This window comes from Nelumbo nucifera, chromosome 3, assembly GCF_055504915.1.
Source record: "Nelumbo nucifera cultivar China Antique chromosome 3, China Antique-T2T, whole genome shotgun sequence".
NCBI classification, from domain to species: domain Eukaryota; kingdom Viridiplantae; phylum Streptophyta; class Magnoliopsida; order Proteales; family Nelumbonaceae; genus Nelumbo; species Nelumbo nucifera.
In genome coordinates, this window is record NC_142651.1 from 40,519,550 (window position 1) to 40,532,405 (window position 12,856).

Below are 12,856 nucleotides of genomic sequence, written 5' to 3' on the forward strand. Positions count from 1 at the left end.
AAAGAGATACACTTGAATTACTAGGCAGAGTTCTCTCATTACACAATGAATCCCTGTGAACCCCAAATTTAGATAGATCATCTGCTATTTTATTCAACCATGTAGGAATCCAAACAAGATCTGCATTCATATTTCTCAAAGAGTCTCTAGCCTCTACCAAGTGCCAAGTAATGAGCCAGCCTCCAAGGGCCCCCATCCTCCTCTACTAACCGTCCGGCTGTTTGCAGAATCACCTTCAATGGCTATGGCTACAAACCCCAAGTCTTTGGCAATTTGAATTCCCGCAAGCATGGGCAGCACTTTAGCCTTGGTTGAGTGAGCAGTCCCTACCAAGGTTTTAGAAGGCTAAAGGTGGAGGCAAGGTGGTTGAGTATCATAGAGGCAAGGCATAAGCCTCGAGGCATTTTGAGGCCTAAGTCTCACAAAAAAAATAATAATAATAATAATAATAATCCACAAAAATTGTCTAAAAGGGTATATGAAATAGATAAGCATTTTTCTAAAAAAAGAACCACTTTTTCTCATTTCAGAACATAAAAACATAAATGCGAAATATGTTTATTCAATTTATCTCAACAAAATGGAACAAAATGCAAGCAAAAAGAACCTATAGCGAAAGGAATCCAAACAATAGTAGAATCTGATCCACTAATACAACAATTCTCACAAAGAAACAATACAAAATAGAGTACTTATTTGACCTCATGATAGTGAGAGTGGCACATTGGGTGAAAACTGTTGGAATGTTAAATTTATTTCTTATGTTTGTATTCTTCTGAGTTAGGGTCCGTTTGGACTAGTTAAAGTGTTTTTTTCTTTGTTTTATGTATTGTAACTTAAGTAGGGGCACAAGGGTCCTTTCCCTTTTAATTATGGTCGCCCTATATATATTAATATAAGCTGGCGCTGCCAGCCATAGTAGTTGACTCCAAAACACTCTTCTCTTCTCCCTTCTCTCCTCCCTTTCTCTTCTCTTCTTCTTCCTCTCTTCTCCTCTGTTCTGCTGTTAATATGGTATCAGAGCGGTTCTACTAGGCCTGTGAGCAGATCGAACAAGTCTCCTCTTCCTCAACTTGTTGTCTTCTTCAACTGTGACCAAAAGGGCAGATCTACGACTGGTACAGATCCTTTTTTAATATTTCTTTTCTTTTATCTTGGTTATGTACCAAGAAAAACCAAATGAATCCAGACTGTTGAATGCCTTTTGAGAAGTTGTGAGGTTCGAACCTCTTTTTTTTATGGATCGTGTGATCCCATATCTGGAAATACAGATCTGTAGGTCGTGGATGACCTGATTTTTTTTTAACCCTTGTGGTGTGACCATACTGGTTTATGACCCCTCCTAGCAGCCGATGTGTTTGAATGGTCTGGAAGTTGGGTGGAGTGTGACTGTTAGGACAGTTCAGCACTGAGATCAACCTAAAATCTTGCCTTTTTTGGACAATCCAAGCTGGTTTGTGTCCAGATTGCAGTGTGTGCATGTGGGCTTCATGTTTTTTTGGTGATAGGAGGGATCATAAGGTGTGTGTAAGATCAGAAAAGTGTTTGAATCATGTCCTCTGAGAATTCTGCAACTTCTGGAATTTCAGGAGGTCAAAATGGAATGAGTGGGGGATGGATATGAGTTTCCCCATGGCTGTAATCCCCTTTGATGGACTGAACTATCTTGAATGGTCTAGGGGAATTAAACTTTATATTACTGCTAGAGGAAAAATTGGGCATATTAATGGTAAAGGAACCAAAGAATGGTAGTGCTGAACATGACAGATGGGACCAAGAAAATAGTATGGTGATGTCATGGCTCTTGGTTTCCATGCTGCCACAAGTAAGGAAGACTTTTATGTGGGCTGAAACAGCTTGTAAAATATGGGAACAAACAAAATCTACTTATTAAGAATAGAGACACTATGCAAAGATATATCAATTACAAGCTGAATCCTCCACTTGCAAGCAGGGGTAGAGGAGTCTCTCGGTGTACTACTCAGATCTAACATCAATTTGGAAGGAATTAGATCATTATCAAAATGTGAATTGAAGTGTGATGAGGATGCAAAGGCCTACAAATCACTTGTTTCCCAACAACGAGTATTTGCTTTTCTTTTGGGGCTGAATCCTACATATGAATCCATGAGGGTACAAATCTTAGGAAGTAAGAATGTACCTTCAGTTCAAGAAGTTTATGCCTTAGTTCAGTCTGAAGAGAGTAGAAGAAGTGTGATGAATTGTACAGAAAGGGAACTAGTTGCACTAGCTGTCCGAGGGGGTACAAGTTCAAATGTCAGAGGTTCTTTTAAAAAGGGCGATTCACGAAAGAGAGTGGATGAAAAAGACAAACTTTGGTGCACTCACTGTCAAAAGTTTAGGCACACTAGAGACACATGTTGGGATCTTCATGGCAAGCCTAAATGGGCTCAAGAATTGAGTAAGAAGCCTGACCCGAGTAAGAAGCCAACCCAGCAGAGCCAGAAGAGATATAACTCAGCAAATGTGGCATCTCGAGAGACTAGTCCCATGGTACCCCAGAAGCGACACTCTGGTTCTGACCCCAAGGAAGAGATCATCAAATCCTTTCGTGACCACTTGGAATTATATGGTAGGACACTTCGCCAGATGGATTCTGACCTACTCCTTCTACCTCCTTTGTGTCTACATCAGGTAACACTGCCACTGCTTTCCATGTGTCATCTCATACATTTGATTCCCCTTGGATAATTGGCTATGGAGCCTCAAACCACATGACTGGTAAGTCAAATTTATTTCAGGCATATAACCTCCTCTCTGGGAGAGTTAAGGTGAGACTAGCTTATGGGTCTGTTTCCACCATAGCCGGTCAAGGAACCATCTCCCTTCCTCTTGGTCTTACCCTCTCTAATGTGTTGCATGTTCCTAAATTACCTATCAATTTACTTTCCATTAGCAATATTACCCATTCCTTGAATTGTTCAATGACCTTCTTTCCTTCTTTGTGTGTGTTTCAGGATTTTTGACCTCGGAGGAGACGATTGGTAGAAGAAGCATGGTGGATGGCCTCTACGTGTTAGAGAATAAAGCCGGTCTTGTGGCTATAGAGTCCTTGAGTTCATCTAGTGACAGTCATGCCTATTTGTGGCATAACCGTCTTGGTCACCTTTCATTTGAGTCTTTAAAACTTATGTTTCCTGAGTTATTTAAGTCTTTGCCAGTTAGTAAACTGCAGTGTCAAACGCGTCAATTGAGCAAACATTGTAGAAATGATTTTCCTTTAAGAAATAAAAGATCTGAATTTTCTTTTCATATTGTCTATTATGATGTTTGGGGCCCTATTTCTCTACCTACTGAGACTGGATATAAATATTTCATTACTTTGATTGATGACTACTCTAGATATACTTGGGCTTATCCTATGCGATCTAGAGATGAAGTGCCAAAGATTGTGAAAGACTTTCAACAAATGGTTTTCACTCAATTCCAAATTGAAATTCACATTTTCCAGTCGAACAATGCAAGAGTACTACCATAGTGATCTCACGAAGTTCTTTGCTTCGTGTGGATCCCTTCATCAAAGCTCTTGTGCCAGGACACCTCAACAAAACGGTGTTGCTGAAAGAAAAAATCGTCATCTTCTTGAAGTAGCCCGTGGTTTATTACTTCATATGAATGTTCCGAAATGCTTTTGGATGGATGTTGTTATGTGTGTTGCATATATCATCAACCATATGCCATCTCGGTTACTAGAGTACAAGGCCCCACATCAACTTTTGTTTCCTACAGCACCGCTGTCCCCCATCCCAATGCATGTCTTTGGGTGTCGTTTCATTCATGACTTGTCTCCTACTCACGATAAATTCAATCCCCGTGCCACTCATTGTATTTTTCTTGGTTATCCATTATCTCAAAAGGGTTACTGTTGCTATGACCCTGCTTCACGCAAGTACTATGTCTCCAGGGATGTATCCTTCTTTGAGAATCAACCTTTTTTCTCGGTTTCTCCTCGGGGGGGGAGAGTAGGGTTGGGGAGAAACACATCCAGGTTCAACTACCTCTTCTTCTTGATCCTTATCCATTTCGTGTCTTTCTTCGCCGCCATAAGAACCAACAGAGTTCAAGAGTCGTGGAACCTGAAACTATACAACCAATATCATCGAACTCTCCAGAGGTAGATCCTCCTCATCAGCCAGGTACACTTGTTCCCATTGATATGCCTAAACCTCTTAATATTGATCCCCCTGTTATTAATGATCTTGATGTTCCTATTGCTCAGAGAAAGGGTGTTAGATCTTGTACTTCTAATCATCCCATCTCTCACTTTGTGTCCTATGATCATATTTCATCTTCATATCATGTATTCCTTTCCTCTATTAACAGTGTCTCTGTTCCTAAGAATGTGACAGAAGCTTTATCCAAACCTGAATAGACAAATGCAATGAAGGAAGAAATTAATGCCTTACACAAAAATGGCACCTGGGAGTTGGTGGATCTACGTGAAGGGAAGGAACCAGTGGGTTGCAAGTGGGTATTCACGGTAAAGCATAGGGCTGATGGTTCGGTAAAAAGGTACAAAGCTAGATTGGTGGCCAAAGGGTTTACACAAGTGTATGCAGTAGACTATGCAGAGACCTTTGGTCCAGTAGCCAAGATGAATTCGATCAGAATCCTCCTTTCACTAGCAGCTAATCTTGACTGGGAACTTCACCAATTGGATATCAAAAATGCATTCTTGAATAGTGACCTAGAGGAGGAGGTTTACATGACTTAACCTCCAGGTTTCTGTGCCAAAGGTAGTGAGCAGAAGGTGTGTAGGTTAAAAAAATCATTATATGGGTTAAAACAATCACCTCGGGCCTGGATTAGAAGGTTTCATTTAGTTGTACAATAAATGGGATTCAAACAATGTCAGTCAGATCATACTCTGTTTGTGAAGAAAGGTGAAGGGAAAATTGCAACTTTAATTGTGTATGTTGATGACATAGTAGTCACCGAAGATTGGAAGACTAAAATACAGAAGCTAAAGAAATTCCTAGCCACTCAATTTTAGGTGAAAGATCTAGGCCCCTTACATTATTTCCTTGGAATTGAAGTTGCCCGCTCTAAAAAGGGCATCTTTATTTCCCAAAGGAAATATGTACTAGATCTATTAGAGGATACAGGCAAGTTAGGAGTGAAACCAATTGATTCACCCATTGAACCCAACCATAAAAAGGGCATTTTTTTTTTACTCATCAAAAAAAAAGATATGAAGAAGTTCCAAGGACTTGTAGGGAGGCTCTTATATTTGTCTATGACCAGACCAGATATTGCCTATGCAGTGGGTGTCCTTAGTCAATTCATGCATAACCCTAAGACAACTCACTTTGAAGCTGTAGAAAGAATCCTTAGATACCTCAAGAAGTTCCCAACAGCTGGTTTGCTATTCCAAAAACATGGGCATTTGAAAGTGGAGGTGTATACAGATGTTGATTGGGTAGGGGCAATCGATGACAAAAAATGTACCAGTGGATATTGTACCTTTGTGGGGGAAACCTAGTCACCTGGAGAAGTAAGAAGCAAAGTATGGTGGCTAGATCCAGTGCTGAAGCAGAATACAGGGCTATGTCTCATGGAGTTGTTGAAATCATGTGGATAAAAAACTTGTTAGGAGACTTGGGTTTTGCAATTAACAGACCTATGTCACTCTACTGTGACAACAAAGCTGCCATCAATATTGTTGCTAACCCAGTCCTCCATGATAGAACAAAACATATTGAAGTGGGCAAGCATTTTATTAGAGAAAAACTTGTGAGCAGAGAAGTGTGCACTCCATATGTCAGTTCAGAGGAACAACTTGCAGACATCTTCACCAAGAGCCTTCATCATGTGCGGCATAATAATTTGTGTAACAAGTTGGGCATGATTGACATCCATGTCCCAACTTGAGGGGGAGTGTTGGAATGTTAAATTTATTTCTTATGTTTGTATTCTGCTGAGTTAGGGTCCATTTGGACTAGTTAAAGTGTTTTTTTCTTTGTTTTATGTATTGTAACTTAAGTAGGGGCATAAGGGTCCTTTCCCTTTTAACTATGGTCGCCCTATATATATTAATATAAGTTGGCACCGCCAGCCATAGTAGTTGACTCCAAAACACTCACTTCTCTTCTCCTCTGTTCTGCTGTTAATAAAAAATTTAAGCCTTCTTAAACCCTTCTCTACCAATAATATTATTAGAAATTGGAGGCTGATAGCAAGGTAGCAACTTCTTTCATTGCTAGAGTATCTGTCCAACCTATTTGGGCCCCTCCACGCATGCTTTTTTAAAGCTCAAGTTGATGGCTGCAGTAGAGGCAATGCTGATTTTCTGGTATAGAGGGAGTATTTAGAAATGTTGATGGAAGCATCCTTGATTTATATTCTAGTCCTACTGGTTATTGTAATGCAATTAGAGGAAGTAGAAGAAGAGGTGATAAGAAATCACCAGCCAAAACATAAACAAAATCTCCTGGAACAAACAGACCATGAATAAAGCACACCTGTTCTAACCAGTAATCAACATCCAGACCATGAAGTTTCAAACGTTCTCAGAGATTAGCCAGCTCTTTTCCACATATCCTATCTTTTTTTATTGGAAATGGTAAATTTTAATTGAAATTAAAAATATTACAATTGCTGAAAAACAAATTACAAAGCAGCCCAAAAAATGCTACCCCCCCCCCCACTAGTCCCTTGTCTTCATATCCTGTCTTTCCTGTTCAATAATAAACAACCCACTCAGATTCAAACATCTTGTGCTCTTTTTTTTTTTTTTTGATAAATGATAGCATTTTATTAAAAAAGAGGGAATACATCAAGATTTAGAAGACAAACTATCCCAATAGGGACGTGAGGTGCGACCCCATTCTACAATGACCCAAATTACAACTGAGACAAGAACAGTTCAGACTTAAACACCCCCATCTTCGCAAAATAATCAGCCATTCCATTTGCAGACCGCCTTTCCCATTTCACAAGAACTGTCATGTCTCTAACTAGCCATTTGAACTTTTTCATAGATTCGTTGTACTTCCAACTCACTGTTTCTGGTTCCTTCAGCCACCCAATTATCAATTTAGAGTCACCTTCAATGAGTAGTCTATCAAAATTTAGCTGTCTCACAATCTGTACTCCTTGCAAGACTGCTTGGAACTCTGCAAAAACTGAGTCCCCTATTCCAACCGGGCCTGAGAATACAGCAACAATGAGTCCTTCATTATTCCTAAAGACCCCTCCTACACCAGCTAGACCTGGGTTCCCTAGGCTGCTGCCATCAAAGTTCAACTTAATAAAACCTTCATTAGGAGGTTCCCAAGCTACCACTGGTTTGTTCCTTGCAGTAGAACTTCTAGCTACAGCTCCCCAGTTTCTCCACAAGTCATGAACAGAGAAGTCTGAGAACAAGTTTGAGGCTTTAATCCAATGTATAGCTCTATTAAAAATACACTCCCAAACTGCCTCCATACTCCTTCCTCTGTCACTGAAGAGACCACCATTTCTCTCCTCCCACACCGTCCATATCACAGCAGCCCTAATGCATCTCCACATGACTTTACCTCTCTTCTTTGGCCAACTGAAGGTCGTGGAGTCAAAGAGATTTCCAATCTGCAGAGGCACAATCCACCTATAACCAAAAAGATCAAAAACCTTTTCCCAGAAGCCTACAACAAAAGGGCAAGAAATTAGGAGGTGGTAACAGCTTTCACCACAAGCTTTGCAAAGGATACACCAGTTTGGGGAAAGGCACAAGGTAGGTCCTCTTTTTTGCAAGGTGTCTAACGTGTTTATTTTTCCAAGAAAGACTTCCCAACAGAAAGCCCCAACCTTGGGAGGGAGAGATTTGGACCAGAATTCTTTAAACGGACAAGGGGAGTGAGTCAGGGCTGAACACAAGCAAGAGAAGAAAGAAGCACAGGAAAACAAACCCCTAGGGTGTGGAGTCCAAATACGACCATCAGGTTTAGAAAGATCCAAAACAGCAGAATCAAGGACTTGCAAGAGTGAAGTTGCCAGTTCAAGCTCACTGCCTCTCAAGTTTCTTCTTAGTCCCAGGTCCCAACTTACCCCAGACAACTGAGAATAGGACACAAACCGATGTACAGGTTCTTTTTTAAGCAACGAAAGGGAATAAAGAGAAGGATAGAGGTCTTTAAGGGTTGAGTCACCAATCCAAAGATCCTCCCAAAATAAAACCTTGTCTCCAAAGCAAACATCATACCCGATAAGGCTAAGAAACTGAGGGAGCACTCCGTAAATGGATCTCCATGGAGAATCCAAAGTAGCCCTCGAAGAAACCCTAGCATCCCAACCATTGCCTGCACCACCGTGAATACTGCCTATCACTTCTTGCCACAATTGTGCCCTCTCCAACGGCCATCTCCACAACCACTTACCTAGCAGGGAAGTATTTTTCTTACCTAGATTTCCTAACCCTAAACCTCCTCGTTCTTTACTCTGACACACTACCTCCCACCTGACCAAGTGACCCTTTCTACCTTCCCTAGGCTCCCAAAGGAAATCCCTCATCAGCTTTTCTGATTTTTGCACTTCCCTTCTAGGCATCCTAAAAACCAACAAGTAGTAGACTGGCAAATTCGCTAGAGTGGACTTTATCAAAGTAATTTTGTATCCCAACGAGATATAATTTCTCTTGCAAGCTGCCAGTCTCTTGGTACACCTCTCCACAACTGGGTTCCAAAACCTAGATTCTCTTGGATTATCCCCTAAAGGCAAGCCAAGATACTTCAAAGGCCAGGTTTCAATAGCACAACCTAGGGACTCAATAAATGCAATCACTTCTTCCTGCCTCAAATTTACCCCTACCACACAGCTCTTCTCAAAATTGATATTTATCTTGGAGATATGTTCAAACAACTTGATCACCTCCTTCAAGTGCCTTGCATTCCTTGGATCTCCACCCTCACAGAAAATGATTGTATCATCCGCAAATTGTAAGTGAGTCACTACTGTATCACTCCTACCCACTCTCCAACCTCTAAAAAAGCCCAACTTGTCCGCCCTTTGGAGAATTCTTCTAAAGACATCCGCTATGAGAGTAAAAAGAAAGGGGGAGAGGGGGTCCCCTTGTCTTAGTCACCTTGTAGCTGGGAAAAACTCCCTTACCACACCATTCACTAGCACTGAATAATGACAAGTTTTCAGGCACCCTACAATCCAGCTGCACCATCTTTCCCCAAAACCATAACACTTCAAGACTCCCAAAAGGAATACCCAATCCACCGTATCATAAGCCTTCTCCAGATCTAACTTACACACAGAGCCTCCTTTCCCCCTTCTCTTAAAATCCTCCACACATTCATTTGCTATCAGTATTTAGTTTGTAATTTGTCTCCCTTGAATGAAAGCTCCTTGAGATTGAGAGATCATATTTGGGAGGGCTACTTTTAATCTTAGTGAGAGGACTTTAGCTAGGATTTTATACATACTAGTCACCAAGGTTTAGTGAGAGGACTTTCAATCTTGTGCTCTTATTTTACAACCACTCTGATTACAAGGTTCTTCATTCTTTTTTGAACAGCCAAATCCCATTTACCCCTTCCTTTCTCCTAAACACTTTTACTTCTTCCTTTCTCCTCTAACTCCAGAAAAGCTTTTTCTAACAAAGTCTTCTCCTCCTTAAAACAACAATCTCAGCTTCATGCTAACCTTCACCTCCTTTTCCACCACTCTATTTAAATCTACCTTCTTATCTACTTTATATACTTCATCAATTTATATTACATTTTCTTCCTTTTCATTTTCCTCTAAATTTTGACACCTTCTAGCTCATGTTCATTCATGTTGAGCCCTACATCCACCTTTTCATTGACTAACAGTATTCTATAATTTTTCTTCAAATCATTTATCATTGATAAATTATGCAGATCCTGTAACTTATCTGTTGAGGCTTCTGTTAAATGGCCATATAAACATATAGTTGTGTCTTGATAATATCTAAGTGTTTCCCCTTGATGTGATTCATGCTTTTAAAATTCATCTATAGTTCGATTAAAACTGCCACCTTTGTTTTGCAGAGAAGTGTCATTGGCTACACTCAAGCTCAACCAAACGATCTTAGCAACTTCATTCCAGTGACAATTATTCTTAACCCTCTTCTTCTTATAACCTTCTTGTATGGCCCAACACCACATAAGTGGATAAGCCAAACCACCTTTAGCCTGGAGTAATTTTTGTAATATGAATTAGGTTCTGTTGATCCTGTCTCTTTCTTTTCCCCATGTAAACATGAATATCCCCTCCAGCAGAATTATTAGTTCATCACTTCATTCAGGCTCTAAGACAACTCTCTAGGAAAAGCTCCTTCTCCTACCCAAGTCAACCCCAAATATCTTATAACAACCTCAAAGCAAGAAACCATTTTCATTTTTTTGGATAAGTGTGAACCCTTTTCACTTGACTATCATTGACAGTTCCACTATAGCATCTGCTCTATGTGCTCCCACATCTTGGAGATTTGACATGCCTGACACCAATTCAGTAGCTATCTATGTGATGTCCAGCTTTTAACCTATCTCTGCAATCACACTGTCAGCACTTAAATCTTCCAGTCCAAATGCTTCATGTCTGTCTACCAATGAGGCATCAATATCTTGCTTCCCCAATGACTCCTTATCCCCCTTTTGTACGTCTTCCTTATTCGAACATATGTTACCTTCCATCTCTGTTTCATGTGAGTGCTCTTCAACAAATCTTAGTTATCAACCACTCCATGATCATCCCATTATATGTGAGTGCTCTTCAGCATGTCTTCCACTTCTACCCAATTTTCTACATCTGCAGTCAATCAATCACTTTCAATATAAACTAATAGGTTCATGATTCAAATTATATTACAAATTATAAATCCAAAATGTAGAATGTCCTTAACACATCAAGACAAATTGTAATACTTCTAGTGGATGACCAGAAAAAAGTATGGAAATGGGCCAAAATAGGTCAAGCAGATAAAGGGTTAGGCTAATATACTTTTGATCTAGCAGATCTCCTAAATAATAGAATTAGAAGAGTACAGCCTTCAATTGACTCTCTGCAAACAATTTCTACTCTTCTGTTCCTTGAACATATATGTATTTTTTTTTTGATGAATAATAATAAGTTTATTGATTCAGAAGCAACTTTAGAGTGAGTTCATACATCATCCCAACGAGAGGCACGAGCTGCAACCCCTCCTTGAGTCTTACAAGTAAAGTAGGAAAGAAAAACAATAATCACAACTGAGCCCAAAATAATTCTTCCCTATTTACCCCTTGCTTAGCTAACACATCTGACAAAGTATTTGCTGATCTCCCCACCCACTGTACAGTGACCACCATATTCCTTGTCAACCAACTAAATTTCTTCATTTCATTCTTGTATCGCCACATAGCCTCTTCAGAATTTTTTAACCAACCCACCACCACTTTGGAATCCCCCTCGATTATTAGGTGTTGTACCCCCAGTTGGTTTGCAAATTGCACCCCTTGTACAGCAGCTAAGAGTTCTGCCCTGATGGAGTTCCCAATTCCCAAGGGACCTGAGTAGAGCAACAAAATATCTCCCTTCTCATTTCTCAAAGCACCCCCCACTCCGAATAATCCTGGATTACCCATGCTGCTTCCATCAAAGTTCAACTTTATTGAGCCTTCGGGTGGAGGAGACCAGGTTGTAATTGATTTGTCCTTTAAAGATGAGCACCTTGCTACTGCTGACCAATTTCTCCAAAGGTCATTAAAGGAGAATTGATGGAAGATTTCCAAGGTCTTCAGCCAATGTATTGCCCTGTTTAACACACAGTCTTTCAAATCTTGGTTGTTCCTTTCCTTGTCTTGAAAAATTCTGAGATTCCTTTCTTCCCAAAGAGTCCAAGTCAAAGCAGCACGAGCACATCTCCACATAATTCTCCCTATTTTTGTAGGCCAATAAAAGGTAGAATGGTTGAAGAGCATGTGAACTTCTGTTGGTAGACTCCAACTACCCCCAAACAACGAAAGTAGCCAAGCCCAAAGGTCTGCAGAAAAGGGACAAGATACTAGTAGATGGTAACAATCCTCACCGTGAGCTCTATAGAGGATACACCAATTAGGAGAAATACAGAGAAAAGGTCTTCTCTTTTGTAGGTTGTCTAAAGTGTTTACTTTCCCATGGAATACTTCCCAACAAAAAGCCATAATTTTGGGGGGACTGGCCTGCACCAAATTTCTTTAGACGGAAAGGGTTGGTGAGAAGAAAGTTGAGAGATGGACTTGAAGAAAGAAGCACAAGAGAAGGTTCCAATGGGTCTAGGAATCCAAACTCTCTTATCTGGCTTTGAGGGATTCAAACAAACCTGATTAAGACAACCAAGCAAAATAGAAAGAGACTCAATTTCAGCATCCCTAAGTCCTCTACGAAACCCAAAATCCCAAGTAGGATTTTGTATTCACTACACACATTTCTTTGTTAACTATCCACTTTACCCAATATGCACTATCACTGGCAACAAGAATGATTTTTCTGTAGGTTATGTAGCTAACATAAATATATTCTGATTCATTCCTTTTCTTCAAGTAAGAATTTCATTAAATGTGTACTGTACAAGAATCAAACAACTTCTCTACTTATTGATCACTAGAAAACTGATCCAATAGGCAATAACATGCCAAGTATGCAATAATGCTAGTCAATAAAATGCAAACTTGTGTTGGTGTAATAGAGACAGTCTTTGACTGTGTTGGTGCATGTTCTTTCCTACAAGCATTTGGGAAGCAGTGTTGTAATTTTTCTGGTTCAATTTTATTGACACACTGCTTTTTATACCAAAAAAAAACAATAAGCAGAACTTTCAAAATCATAATGTTATATTAGAAAAGGGAAGTGACTAGAGTAATGGGAACTT

At 40.0% G+C, this 12,856-nt stretch overlaps 1 protein-coding gene across 1 annotated transcript in view; it reads right to left on the reverse strand.

Annotated features, from left to right (window-relative positions):
• Positions 1-12,856, reverse strand: part of LOC104603989 (uncharacterized) — a 45,231-nt gene that overhangs the window by 30,932 nt on the left and 1,443 nt on the right. The window lies entirely within an intron of this gene.